Source organism: Caretta caretta, chromosome 1 (genome assembly GCF_965140235.1).
Source record: "Caretta caretta isolate rCarCar2 chromosome 1, rCarCar1.hap1, whole genome shotgun sequence".
Taxonomy (NCBI): Eukaryota; Metazoa; Chordata; order Testudines; family Cheloniidae; genus Caretta; species Caretta caretta.
Window position 1 is genome coordinate 166,395,392 of NC_134206.1, and position 15,473 is coordinate 166,410,864.

The window sequence follows — 15,473 nt, forward strand, 5'->3', positions numbered from 1 at the left end:
TCATGACTATAAATGATCATGAAGAACCTCTAGATATATACAAATGTGACTGTTTTAGTACTTACCAAACAAGCACTCTCCCGTCATTTTATACTAGCTTGGCTCCCTACATTCCCACTCCAAGCCAATCTGTGTCTAGAATTTTTAACTATTTTCAGTGGGCAAAAATATACTGGATACTAACTCTTTAAATAACATAAGAGAATCTACAAAGCCAAATAGGGGTTACAGTGGGAATTTCCTAATTCAAGTTAAACTACTGCCTGAATATGTGTCATTTTCACAGAGTGGCTTCCTTTAAGAAATGCTAGCCCCTATTTCAACAACCAAAGAGGAGAATTCTCCAGTCTTTCTCACAGAAAGAGTAAATAGGATTCTGCTTCAGCTGATCCATTGTGCTCCAAATGCGAGGGATGAGTATCTTATAAATGAATATATAATTAATTTTATTATTATAATTATTCAAAACCTCTGGACATTGAAACACAAACTATAAAACAAACAAAACTTGATTTTGTGACAGCTAAGATTATCTCTGGATATACCACACCAGCCCTAGCCATAAAGTCATGGAAACAAGACATTAAAAGGAAAAGCTTCCTGCATTTTTACCACTTTTGCATTGCCTACAGTGAGCTAACAAGCTCCATAAGGCTTTCACCCAACTTCATCAAATGTACATGTTTATGCAAAGCATTAAGCACAATCTCATATACACTTGTATCAACAGATCAGCACATCTGACTGTCACACTACTCCATACAATGGGAAAGTATTCTGCCATGACATTGCTGATATCACTACTAAGGTTTTGTATCAGAGGGCCAGTGTGTGGGTGTGTGTATGCTGTTGTGACCAGCTCCAACACAATATAAAGTCCTTCACATATATTCTTAAAAATCTTTCTTACTATTCTTTCTGACCGGAAGAAATAAGATAGGACAGCATATGGATACTTCTTTACAAATTTTGTTTGAGAAGGAACTTTTTCCAAATTTAGAGGAAATCTAGCTCCAAAAATGATGTGTTGGGCTATTCAAGTGCTCCTCCAGTATTGTTTCCCTTGCCATTAATGGAGATGTATCTTGGCTCACGAGCTTGAAGAACTTGAGTATTTGTGAGTACCAGGTGGGTTTTACAAGCCCTACAAAAAAATGAGTACGCATTGTGAGTTGGTGAAGAGGACTAGACACAGGTCCTGATGGCTACATAATTACAAGAGGGTAAAGGAATGGTACAATTAAAGCAGCAGTATAAGTTCTGTTCATTCTTTATTTTTTGAGCTACTCTCAGTTGACCAAAGTCCTTTTTTTCCTCCTGAAATCTCAGACCTCAAAGAGGAGAAAGACAAATACATTGAATGAAAACAGGAGTAAGATCATTCTCTTCTCTGTCAACCCTCTTCAGTCACCAGGGAACCTAGCCCTAGTCTTCTCTATTGTTTCATTTTGTCTTGTTATTTTACAAATAATTGTAACAAATTAGTACACTTTTTCCAATGGCCCAGTGCAGTGAATTTAATTTCCACTTTTCTACCAGGACCTACCTCTCATCTCAATATGAGGGGGGCAAGGTGGTTGTGATCCTTTGACACCTTTTTGTAACCAACCTCCAAGATGAGAACTCATGAGCTAGTGCTTCTGCATGGGAGACGTGAGTTTGAACGCTGACTGAAGTGTTTTGTTTCACAAATGCTGGTCAGCCGGAGACAGGAGCATCCCAGAAGTGACCTTTACAGCTCAAGAGGAAGAACCCAGGAATATTTAGTGATGTTATCAAGGCATCATGTCTATGGTGCTGTCTGATTGTAGAGTGGTACAGTGTTTTAAGGGGATCCTTATGCTAATAAGTTGCTTAGCTACACCTCTTAGCCATTGCTCCTGCTACTAGACAGGAGTAGTTTAGCAGTCATGTAGCATCTCTTTTATTAATATAGGCTGTGATGAGATCCACACATCTCCACTATTTGCAGGGATCTCCCTGTGTGCTTGGTAACCCACTGAAACTTTTCCTATTGTCACATTGCAAACTGCATAAATCTGCCAGTCATAAGCTATAGCCCTGAGCATCATTAACATGCTCTGTCTGTTCTGTAATAAGCTATGTTGTTTTCCTCCCTCCCTCCCTCCCTAAGGTATCAGTCATATATGTTTGGCTTTACCCTCATTTCTCCCACATTTCCACCAGCCAACTTTTCATTTGTACTTTTTGAGGCTCTGTTAGGGTTTGTCTGCCTGAGACCATGCCTGTGTTGTAAGTCGACATGGCACCCTACCAAGTAGGAGGTGTTGGCTTGTGCTCAGGATTTCAAAGCAGTTTTTGTAGTAAGTTGCTATGCTTTTCAGGGCACAGGCCATGGGAACATATGGCTCCTACTGATTAAAATGCATATTTAGGAGAATGGAAATTAATACAGAATTTACACAGAGCCTCCAAGTTGGAAGATTATCTAGAAAAGGGGAAGACAACATCCAACCTTGCAGATGAACATTTTCAGACAAGTGTGAGGATTTTCTCCATAAAAGTTGGAAGAAATGTAATTATTATATAGTGCATAATGGCCACGTACTTTTTAAAGGAAAAATGGGCCATATCCTGTGGTCCTTACTTGGGGTTATAGTCTGCCACCCTTTTTTGCCTTGACTCTACTTTACTCCCTGATTTGATTACTTCAATACGACTACTCAGAAGTAAGGGACTACTTAATGTGAGTAAAGGTAGTGGGAAATCTCTCCCTCCATTTTTACTGACACTTTATTCAGGCAAATCGCTCACCTGTGGATAATGCAACAGTTCTTCCCATTTCCGTAATACATTTTTGCCCATGTATTGTCAAGCTGTTGAGCCGCTAAATGGTTTTCTTGTCAAATTAGATCCTGAAAGAGATGAGTGGGATACCAGGAGGGGAAGCAGTGATAAGTAGGTTGTTTGGGGGTATCTTATTTCCAGACTGCCCAATAGTTCTGATTGCTGGGAGATTTGTTTTTGTTTCAGGGGGATCTAACTGAATTTCCTGGCTTCGATAGTTGTGTTTTTAAAAATTATGAAGTGCAACCCAGCTCCTAGCAGCCACTGTCATTTTAATCTTCATGTCAGCTAGACCTGCTCTGATCCGGGTCACACAATACAGTAGTAAAAACAACAGTGCCCAGCTTACAGTAACGCTTTCCCATAACTAGCACTGCCAGAGCTGCCTGTGGTTGTGCAACAGTGGGAAACACTGACAAAAATGCTTGTGTAGATAAGGCCTTTGACTCTCTGAAATCCTTCCTCATTCTCCTGGGCTGTATTTGTTGGGTCACTTTTTATTAGGGCAATCCACAGTGTTTAACTTGATTACTTATTGCCAGTTCCATAGAATGGTTCTTTCAGCCACTTAGCTTAGCAACTATTCATTCTGAGGGTAATTTAAGTCCATAATAAGTTCCAGGTTGTTGAAGACAGATTCTAGGAGCTCATGGGACATCACAATTTAGAATGTGTTTCCAATAGGAATACCTCTAACTTATTGCCCTGTGTATTATCTTGCACACTTACAGGAGAACATGCAAAATTCGGTTCTGATGCAAATCCCATTGAAGTTAATGGAAGTCTTTTTATTAAATCATAGAATCATGAATATCAGGGTTGGAAGGGACCTCAGGAGGACATCTAGTCCAACCCCCTGCTCAAAGCAGGACCAATCCCCAGCTAAATCATCCCAGTCAGGACTTTGTCAAGCCTGACATCAGTGTGCTTTGGATCCACACTATATGATCACTGAATGGGTAATGATAGAATATGGAGGATGACTGTGTGTGTATAGATAGAGAATAGTAGTGTATATGATCATTGGAGGTGTATTGCAAAATGCATTGTGTATAATTACATTTGATAAAATATTATGGATAATAACTAATATGGCTCTTAGAGCAACAATAAGGAAACTACTAGAGTAAATTCCATAAAATCAGTGGAGTTGCCCCAATTCACCTCAGACATAAATAATAAAATATCATTAACAAAAGTGTGTCTGTGGGGATTTGGGGGGTGGGGGAGGAAGTGGAGGTGGTCAGAGGTTTAAGTTCATTATCCTAAAATGGAAGTGCATGTTTGTCAGCCAATAATAACTTGGACACTCCTTAAGTGGCAGCACTCATAAGCTAGTCGACAGTGAGATCCAGCAAATCCTTAAAGAAGTAGGCCTGAAAATTAATTTGTGGATTTAGTCATAGCAACTGCTATGTGGTCCAAAGATGTGCCTTTAAAAATGGTCAGCTGAAGTAAGTTGTGTTATTTCATAGAGTGACTGCTTGTTCTAACATTTAACTCAGAACTAAGGATGATATCCTGGGGCCAACAAAATCAGTGGCAAAACTTCCACTGATTTCAGTGGGGCCAGGATTTTCACCCTCAGTTCTCAGTGAGTTAAATGGTCAAACAAGCAGTCACTCTGTAAAATCAGATTTATCTCACTGAGAACTGAGGGTAAAATTCTGACCCATTAAAGTCAATAGGAGTTTTTCATTGACTTTGCTGAGGACAGGATTTCAGTCAGAACATTTTCAATATGATTTTTCCTACTTTTATTTATTCATTCTAGAGATGGGCCTAATTCACCCTTCCACTCTCTGCAAACTTGTAGAAAATTTGAATCCAGATTTGGCTCTGAACTTTGCAGTTTGGGCCAGTTTCTAACACATCCACACACCCACTCCATTACATTTGTCCATTTCTGCTGGCGTCTACAATTAGAAGTATATAATCTGAGATTCTCAATGTCCAGCCATTATCTATGCTCCCTTGTCTCTCTTTAGGTCAAAGTTTTGACACTAACCCAAGCTTTGGTTCTGTTTTTTCACTAAAGTATTGTTTCTTTTGCCCGTGATCTAATGGTTTGTCTGAACATCTTCCATTGTTCATTGCCCTCTGCAATGAATTTTTATTTTTGGTACAGGTCTCACATAGTCCTCTGATAATTTCTCAACCACTTTTTGCATAGCCAAATGTTTTAGGTTTTTACCTGCTTACAGCCTAGCATCTTGTTTCTCCATTGTCCAGAACCCGAGACACAGTCTGGCAGGGTAGCATTTATGATCAGCATAACAACGAAGCTGCCTGAAAATTTTCCCTAAAAATCAACACTGACAAAATTGGTCCTTTTTTGTCACTTTTGGCAATGAATTAAACTACATTTTTCTCTTTGCTTCCCCCTCATCCCCATGTGGAGCCCCTTTCAACAAAAAGAATAAATAGTTAAGGATTTTTAGATGGAACTTGTGCCCACCGGTCCCATATGTAGTATTTTGTTCTGCCCCTGGTGTCCAATTTATTACAACTGAGTATATCAAATACTATGCCTGCATCTTTTTAGTCACACTGTGCCTTTAAGGATCACTGCTCTTTTTTCCAATTATGTAAGTTCATATCCCTTTATGCCCAATATAAGGAGTTTAGGGTTGAGGCAAAAGGGCATTTTAAAATCTATTTGCAGGTGCAGTTTCTTAATAGATTGGAAGTCTTTTGTCAAGTGACCATTAATGGTTCATTTAACTACCTGTATTAGCCATTTCTGGTGAACTGCAGAGCTCTCCAAGTTCTTTTGTAAGATCAACCAATAAAGGAAAAATGGTATTTATCCATTGTTCAAAAATGCAAATAGTTTCTATTTAAATAGGAATGGAGACAATTATGCCCATCTATAGAATCAGAGAAATCGGCGCTGCTTGCATCCTGGTTTCCCTGCTCAATTTCTAGCTTCCCTGAAAGAGATTGTCATAGATTCATAGATATTTAGGTCAGAAGGGACCATTATGATCATCTAGTCTGACCTCCTGCACAACGCAGGCCACAGAATTTCACCCACCACTCCTGCAAAAAACCTCTTACCTATGTCTGAGCTATTGAAGTCCTCAAATCGTGGTTTAAAGACTTCAAGGAGCAGAGACTCCTCCAGCAAGTAACCCGTGCCCCATGCTACAGAGGAAGGTGAAAAACCTCCAGGGCCTCTTCCAATCTGCCCTGGAGGAAAATTCCTTCCCGACCCCAAATATGGCAATCAGCTAAACCCTGAGCATATGGGCAAGATTCACCAGCCAGATACTACAGAAAATTCTTTCCTGGGTAACTCAGATCTCGCCCCATCTAATATCCCATCACAGGCCATTGGGCCTATTTACCATGAATATTTAATTACCAAAACCATGTTATCCCATCATACCATCTCCTCCATAAACTTATCGAGTTTAATCTTAAAGCCAGACAGATCTTTTGCCCCCACTGCTTCCCTTGGAAGGCTATTCCAAAACTTCACTCCTCTGATGGTTAGAAACCTCCGTCTATTTTCAAGTCTAAACTTCCTGGTGGCCAGTTTATATCCATTTGTTCTTGTGTCCACATTGGTACTGAGCTTAAATAATTCCTCTCCCTCTCCGGTATTTATCCCTCTGATATATTTATAGAGAGCAATCATATCTCCCCTCAGCCTTCTTTTAGTTAGGCTAAACAAGCCAAGCTCCTTCAGTCTCCTTTCATAAGAAAAGTTTTCCATTCCTCAGATCATCCTAGTCATCATAACAACCATACACTCTCCCAGGTGGGGATGAAGTATCTCTCTTCTCCTTGTTTGGGGTAGTTGTGGTGTCATTCACTCTACCAGAAAGCCTGCAGCTCAGATTTCTCAGGCTCTTACAGAGGTCATTTTAAATGCTACATTCCTTTGTCTTTTAACTTGTAGCAAACCCTTTTTCACAAGTCACCTTGGAGTTAAGTTTGCAGGATGATACTCTTGGAAAGGGGAATGAGGTGTTCTGAAGGGGGCAGCATCTTGTGTAGACCATATGTGGAGGTTAATGGCTAAATTGCTGTAGTCTCTGGTTTGCAGTGGAAGGATTGAGGAGGACTTCGTCTCCTATCTCTACTGGTTGTGTTTAAAGGACAGTAAGTAAAGTTTTCTTTGGGCCAGTGGGGATTTGTAGCCTTCTGGTGGGGAGTTAAGGGCTCAGTCATGACTCTGCACCCCAAGCCCAGAGTTGGGGCAGTGCATTGTGTCACTGCCCCGGGAACAATCCAGAGCAGGCCCTCAGAATCACAATCTCCCTCCTGATTTACTTGTTGCTCCAGGGAGTGGGTCATCTGACACACTGGTGCAGCTATGTTGCCTGGTACATTTGGGAAGCAGGGGCAGATCCAAGGCACCACCCATTCCTGCCCAGCTCCCGTATCACCTGTGTGAGAGTGGGACATAGCAGCTCCGCATGGCCTATTTCTCCTTCTGCACCACCAGCAGCCATAGGGGTAGCTGGCGCAAGGGAGTAAGGGGATGTCTTATGCTACCTTCCTCTCCTGTGCTAATGTGCCGGACCACAGTCTGTCCCTAAGTGCTGGAGTCTTGGGGCTTGTCTACATGGGACACTCAGGAGAGTTAGTTCTATTGTCTATACCAGGTGTGCCCTGAACGTACAGTTGTCTGTCATATCTCCATGCCCTAGATTCATTAGGTCAGGCTGCACTGTTTCTTTCAACTAAATCATCATTTAACAAGAAATCTTCATTTTTCCCAATAACACTGTTGTATAAAGATCCCACCCTGCTGACATGCCGTATGTTATATTCCTCCATTCTCCTTCCCAATTCCCACCCACCAGTTCTCTGAGGTCTTTTTTCTTATGATGTTGAACATATAATCTTGCCCTCTGCATGCCAGATGAGATGACCCTACCTCCAGCCTATGACCTTAAAGTTACCATAGGTGAAAAGATCATACCAAAAAATCTATATGGGTGTTTGCGATAGTCACTCTTCTTCAAAAAGCTTTTTAGCTCTTTTTATTAACAGTTGCTGATTTTACTCAGCATCCATTTTGAAGACGGTAACCTTATTCCACTAGGTAATTCTATGCCTTCCTGTTTCTGCAGGCAGGATGAACTGTTTCTGGGGTCATCGCTCAGCTCTCTTTGTCTACAGTGAACTCTGACTGAGGTCATGCATTTAGTCTTCAGCACGTCTGTAACCAAATGGATGTTACACTGACCCCTGGGAGAGAAACCAGTGCCAAAAATGCTACCTTCACTAACTAATACTAACTTGTTCTGATCTTCATACTGACCAGTTACCAGAGCAGCTGTCAAGGGCAACTAGGGCAGATGGTCTTGAACCCTCTCCTGCTGACCAGTTTGATTCCTCAAAGCGTGAGGACTCCTGCTTACAGGTATTTTTGGCTTCTCCCTGATTATAAACTATCATTATCAAGCCAAAAATAAGTCTTAGAGTGCCTGCACCTACTGAGACAAATGATTAACAAAAAATATCTAAAAAGCTCCTTGGTGTTCAGATCAAATTGACAGAGTCTCACCAAGCACATGAATTGGAAAATGTCTAATGATAACACATTGCATTCTTTTCTTGGTCATTTTCAAATAGTCCTAGGGCAACACACAAGGTACAGAACACGAACATTTTTTAAGCTCTCACTCTGTTGCGAAATAAGTGGATTGCCATACCAGTGTCGTATGATAGGTGGTGCTACCAGTCCCTCTTATTATTAAGGTTGCTCTCTACATGTCCCATTATAAAGCCTTTTAACAATTGTTTAGAACTTTGCCAAACTTTAACCATTTGTGAGGAAATTTTCCTTGCCAGACTGATTATTTTTTCTTAATTTCAGCCAAAATGATTCAGCTGTTTCCAAAATCAAGGCCAGGGAAAATCCCATTGTTTGTCCATGTTAAAAAATTCCGGCGACCTTCTAGTGCCTCTGTGCTTTGAAGCTGGTACTTTAAATTTGGCAGCAGGGTGGCCTTTGTCAGGAATGTGCCATTGGTCATCTCCATGAAAATCCATCTAAGTTTGGCCAAGTTACAAACCCCTGAAAAAATTATCGTTTGTACACACTCAGTAATAGATTTCTTAAGTGTTGGCAGGTAAATTCCCCGAAGATTCCAGCTGCACTAGGCATGCTCCGGCCCAGGGCTTAGCAGGACGTTCCGTATAATTGCAAGCTCTGGGCCACTGAAGGCTCCACCAAGTCTGGGTGCTTGAACTGGGCGCTTGACTCTCTCTCCTGTGACCCCCTCCCACCTCACCCCCTGCTGGTCCCAGGTAACCTGGAGGAGGAATCTGCCTGATTTGAATGCAGAGTAAACAAGAGCTGGAACAGTGGGGACCTCTGGGCACAGGGCCAGGAACCGGGATCCCAGGCACGGGGCCAGCAGCCTGGGCACCGGGTGTGAGGCCAGGAGCAGAGCCCTGGGTAAAATCTGGGAGTCCTAGTTCCCACGCCTATGGCCAGGGGTGGGGAAGAGACAGGACTGGGACAGGACAGGTTGGAGGGAATGGAGCAAAAAAGGGTCAAGCAATAGGTTGTCAGCGCCACCTCTGTAAAATGGGGCTAATACCACCCACTCATGTCACAAGGGTATCATGCAAACATATTCATTAATGTTGGGAAGCATTCAGATGCTGTAGTAATGAATGCCATAGAAAAGCCAAGGAGAAAACTGTAATTCTGCCTCCGGGGCAGGGCTGAAATAGAGCACAGTGAATGAGGCCTGGGGCCACGTAGTGAACAAGGAGCGAATAAAATACTGAATAGGCACTCATTCAAAGATCACCCTCCAGTTTACGCCATGAAGGAGGCAAGGGTCCGGGGGGGAAAACAGTACGTGACCATGTCACTGAAGCTGACATCGGAATGGTGTGTGCCCACCAAGGGGGCTGAATTAAAGTTGCACAGTTAAACTTTTTCTGGCATTTCATAGCTTTTTGAAAACTGAACTTTGCGACCTTTACAAATGTTGGTTCGAGACAGGTTTATGTGTAATTTTAACTAGCTTGCCGGAATCCTCAGTTCAGATGTTAAAAAAAAAAAAAAATAGACAAGAGGAAGCTGGGAGTGGGCAACAGGGGATGGATCACTTGGTGATGACCTGTTCGGTTCTCTCCCTCTGGGGCAGCTGGCCTTGGCTCCTGTCGGCAGACGGGATATCGGGCTAGATGGACCTTTGGTCTGACCCCATGTGGCCGCTTTTCTGTTCATTTTGCAGGAGTCCACTTCAGTTTAGCTAAGTCCCATCCAGCCATCTCCTGTTATCAGATAAAGTACTGAAACAATGATTAGCCCCTACATGGCTTCCCAGCGCTTTCTTGCCCCAGCATGGCAGGCCCGTCCCATTCTTTTGACATGTTAAGACACAGCAGAGCTGACATTACTTTGGGGCAAAGCTTTCCCGACATCTGCTTTAGTCTGAGGCAACTGCACATCAAAGAAGTGGGACGAATGAAAGGGGCTACATTTTGAAGACTGGTCCAGCTCTTTGACCCTGTGTGCCACTCCATATGCATTCTAGCTGCCAAAACAGGGCTTCAGGCTTTCCAGAACCTTGTTCACTGGGCCCAGCTCCATCTTCAAATGCTTCAACTTGACAGCACTCAATTCCTTATCTGGCAAAGAGAGTTTACTGAGAGAGGTCTGGGAAGGATGCGAGAGGGTGGAGCTGGAGCACGCTGTCCTATGGCAAGCCTAAGCTAGTGGAGCAGTTCCAGGTGCCTTGTGGAACGGGGTGAATATTACCCATTCTACCAGGCAGTAGAAGGTTACCGTAGTATTGTTCTTTTCCTCCTTTTTTAATTGCAAAGGTAACTATAAAATGATACTTCACCAACGCTAATCACTGCAACCCTGAATTCATATTTCACTTTAAACACAATTCTGTTATAGGCAATTACTGTGGTGGATCAGATGATTATTCAGTTACCCTTGGGTGCACAAATAAACTGCTGAGTCTGAAAAGGCTGTTATCAACAGCAACACAAAAGAATAGATGTGCACACAATGGCTTTTGAACTTTCTCAAAGATTTAGTTAGCCTTGTTTCACGGCACTTACTACACTACCCATATTTTCATGTGTATAATACGGGGTCAGATCCTCCTCTTGCATAACTCCCTTGGGGTCAGTGGTGCTATCCAGACTGAGACAAGGGTGAGTCCAGAACTGAGTCTCAGGCCCTGTGTTTGTGACCTGTGTATACATACTTGTGTAGCTGTGTCTGATGATTTCCCAAAAGCTTGGAGTGATGAAGCATGCTTTGTTTTAAAAGATATAACAAAATATCTATGCACATCCACATAGTCCTTATTAAACTACATGGGAATGAAGATTAAACCATAAAGGAACTGTAACAGCTGGGAAAATCACAGAAATTAATATCATTACATGCATCTGGTTTGCAAGAAAATTAAGATAAGGCCATAAACCCTTAAGAAGGCTAGAAATTATAAACACTGAGTGAGGAGATTAAGAGAACACCCAAGCAAAGTCTACATAAAGATCTGTAAAGTGACCGATTTATCCAGGGTATGTTATGTAGTGCTGTTGGGTCCATTCGTTAGCAGGAGATGGCTTAATGGTCTAAATGCTGAGTTGGGAATACCTAGACCACCTGAACCCAGAGGTTAAGTGCAGCAGTGTTTTCCAAACCTTTCCTTCTCACAAGGTGGATACGCTGACCACCATGCAGTTTACTGTTGTTGTTCTTAAAACTCACAGCACTTTACAAACATAGGCCACCAGCCTCTGGGTCCCACAAAGTATCTCCAGGAGCTGTGGGGGAGCCAGCTGTACCATCTCAAGGGCCAGTGCAGCTTGCATGCGCTTACTGCATCCTGGGGAAGGGTTGTGCCAGCAGGAGGCGTGGTTGCTCAGCACCTCTCAGGAACGGGCTCTCATTTAGCTCCCCCCAGATATAAGTGAAGGATGGCGGCTCTTTAGATGACTGGTTTGCAGGTGTTACAAACCATTCTGAGCCTGATTTTCTGTCACACTAAGGCACTTTTGCACTGCCCTGGTTGTGAATTTAACTTTAAATCCCCCGCAGTGTAACTGAGGGTTCAGGTTTATGGGCTGATTTATATTAGTTGAGGAATCTGGGCCTGTATGTTGTGAAGCGGAGAGGGACACCAGAGCAGACCTGGAAAAAACAGATTTTCAGAGACACGCGGTCAGCTTATTAGAACCTGGCGTGGTCGGAGATGGACGCCAATGGAGAGTTTTGAACAGTGGTGAAATGCTCAGAGTGGCTGGAGAGAAAGGTGAGCTTTTGGTTAGAGTACTTTGAGGAGAGATAAATGCTAGAGAAGAGATCACCATCATTAAGACAAGAAAAGACCAAGGTTCGTATTGTGAATGTCTCTAAACTTTAAAAAACAAGGTTATACGTACTCTGATCGGACATTAAAGATCCGTGGCATACTTCATGCCAGCAGGACTAAGCCCTGGTGCCCTTGACCAGAATTTCTGCTCTTCTTTCACTACCCCACACTAATTAGTTGTGAAGTCTGCTGTGTTCTGACGGACGGCCATTTCCCACCCTAGAGGTGCTATGTTTTAGTTGTTCTTTTATGTGCATAATTTGTGAAGCGCTTTGAAGGCTCCTTAGGATAAAAGCTGGTCTACAAGCACACAACAGCATGGTGTTTCAATGGCTGCTGTTGCAAAATGGAAAGTCACTGCTCCTGAAGCTCTTCCCATTAGAAACAATTGTTTAATACCATTGGTAGTAACTGATCAAGTATTTCAAAGCTTTGATCTGTAATATTTGTAAGCACGATTAATGTGACTGAATTGGTCTGGATATGTGCCATCGCAAAGGAAGGCCCAGATTTAATTCCAAAGATGCGTAAATGAGGCAGACAGCCTGATGATAACAGTTCCGTGTTCTGAATGATGCTAGCCTTTTAGTTCTGTCATAAAAAGTATGCAATAAATGTGGATAACTCTGAAACTCTCAAGCTGCGGGAACAAGTACTTCTATACTGATGTATCTCTACACTGATGGATCAACATTCATGGCAAGATCAAACTCCCATGCTCCCTCGTTTTCAGAATGGTCAGTTAGTTTTGTTGGCATGTCTTTAAAATATATAAATTAGGGCTGCTGTGACGGTCCATTTTGTTGCTTACTCCATGAATCACTTTTTAACAAACCCTGAAGTGTTTTTTTGTTTTTGTTTTTTTGGTAATAAACAGCTGATTGTAGAAGTTGCTTTGCCTAGATTTTAAGCCTCAGATGTTTCAAAATGTCCTAATTAGAAATCCGAGATCTTGCTAAGGCACTCTGTATAGGGCATTATTTTATTCTCTTCTAGTAGATCTCCTAAAGTGATTGTTCACAATAAAGGCCACCTATTGCAGTAGCCTGGCTGGTTAATAATGTTAATCATAGGGTTATGCTACAAGGAGTCCTTGATAGAAAAAAAGAAACTTCCAATATGTTCAGCAATTTTATCCCTTGCTGAGAAGGCCTGGCAAGTGGCTCTTATGATAGGATGCTGAGCTACAACAGAGCATAAAACCATCAAAGGCAAGGAAGCCAAGGGGAGTGCAGACACAATCAACTCTTCAATTTCCAGCTGACCAGGCTTCTACATTAAGGAAGCTGATTGCCTCCAACATATCCTTTACAAAGCTGCCAAGTTATTAGGGGGTGCTCGAGGGAAATGGAGTGCAGAAGGCATTCCCAAAAGCTTAAAACAATATGGAATTTCCTTGAATTTGCAATCAAGCTCAACTTATTTTACCCTGAGTAAGTAGCATTATTTATGTGTGATGCTAGATAGTTTTAGTTTAAATTAGTTAGAACTAAATATAATTTGAATTTCCTTGTGATTTCACCTTTTTTCCACATGTGAATTACCTGTCAGCATCACCATTTGATTTGCAAAAGTGTTCTGACCTTTTGCACCAGCCTTCTGTTAGTGTACATGTGTGAGGATTTCTCGCTCATATGATCTTCAGCTTTCTTTCATGCTGATCCATTTTCCCCTTCTGTGTCTATGAGAGCCCAAGATGTGACGTGTTTACTCTTGCTGTCAAATCTTTGGTGGTAATGTGTGCGCATGTTCATATGGAAGGTGGTCTATAAAAAGACGTGGCATTTACTGTTACCATAAGAGGCAGAAATACACTGAAAGCCAAGACCAGAGCAATGAGATTAGCCTGAAGGGAATATTTGAAATGGTAAAGTAATAATAGGCTAGTGCTGCTTAATCAGCAAGGATCAGGGCTTTCCATTTATTATTTGTTATTAATATTTTATTAATTGTTTGTATGATGGTAGCACATAGGGATCCCAATCAAGATGGGGGCCCTATTGTGCTAGGCGCTATACAAACACAGAGTAAAAGATAGTCCCTGCCCCCACAGTGTTTACAGTCTGAATCGACGAGAGAGGTAACGGATGAGAGGGGAAATGGGTGTAGTGACTTGCCCAGGGTTACCCAGCGGGTCAGTAGGAGAGCCGGGATCAAAGCAGATGCTGAGAGAGAACCATCCACACAAGACACACAGCAGAGCATGTGTCAAGGCGGTCATGAATGCAGATTTGTAGAGTATGGCAATGTGAGACAGAAAGGAGAGGCTGGGCTTGAAAAGCTACAAAATCAGTGACCTGAGGGAGTGCAAGGGAGGCCAGAGCTGGGAAGGGACCTGGCTGAACTAGATATGGGACTGAGAGCACTTCTCTTCCTATGTAGGAGGATGTCTGCTTTATTCCTATTTGTGTTTCAGTACTGCCTAGATGCTCCCGTTGGACCAGGCACCACTCAGACTCATAATAAGAGAGAGTCCCTGCCCCAAAGGGCTCACATTCTAAATAGACAAGACAAAGGGTAGCTAAAAGGAACTTTTGTTATTTTCCATTTACAACTGGGAAACTGAGGCACGGACAGATTGTGACTTGCCCCAGGTCACAAAGGAAGTCAAGAAGAGCCAACCCTGGTATGCTAAGTCCCAGGCCCTCACCTTAACCACAGGACTTTTCTCCCTCTCTGTCTTGGTGAGGCTCAGTTGTAGAAGGGTAAGAAAGAAATGTGTGTTCTCTGTTGGGGGAGAGGGAGCCAGAGGAATGGGGCACCGACAGGTTTAAAGGTGGGACCCGCATTGGTGGCAGTTGGAGTTCAGTTGTGACATGTGTCCAATGGGATGTCCGTGACGATGAAGTAAGCACTGACACTTTGGGGCTACTGGCTTCAGTGTGTCCTTTCTTTCCACATCCACCAACAAACCCAAGGCTGGATTCTGTCAGGTCCCCTTGAAGAATCAGGATTTAACCCCTGTGGGCAGGAAACTCAGTTGTAGCAAGATCTCCTCAGAGAACGCAGAAGCGGGTTTCTCACTCCAGCAGGAATACAGACTGTTGGCATGTGCTCACGACACAAGCTGTAGATACAGGACATGACACAGGACTGAAATCTGTGACCTCTATTATTAAATTACTTATTTTAGCTCCAGTGGGCTAGACTCTCAGCTGGTGTCAATCTGCAAAGCTCTGATTGACACCAGCTGAGGATTTGGCCCAACATATTATTCTTTTGGCTGCTTTCATGGAGCATTTTCATGGGGGTAACTCTCCGAGCTGTATGTCACACTACCTATTTCATAGATTCATAGATACTAAGGTCAGAAGGGACCATTATGATCATCTAGTCTGACCTCCT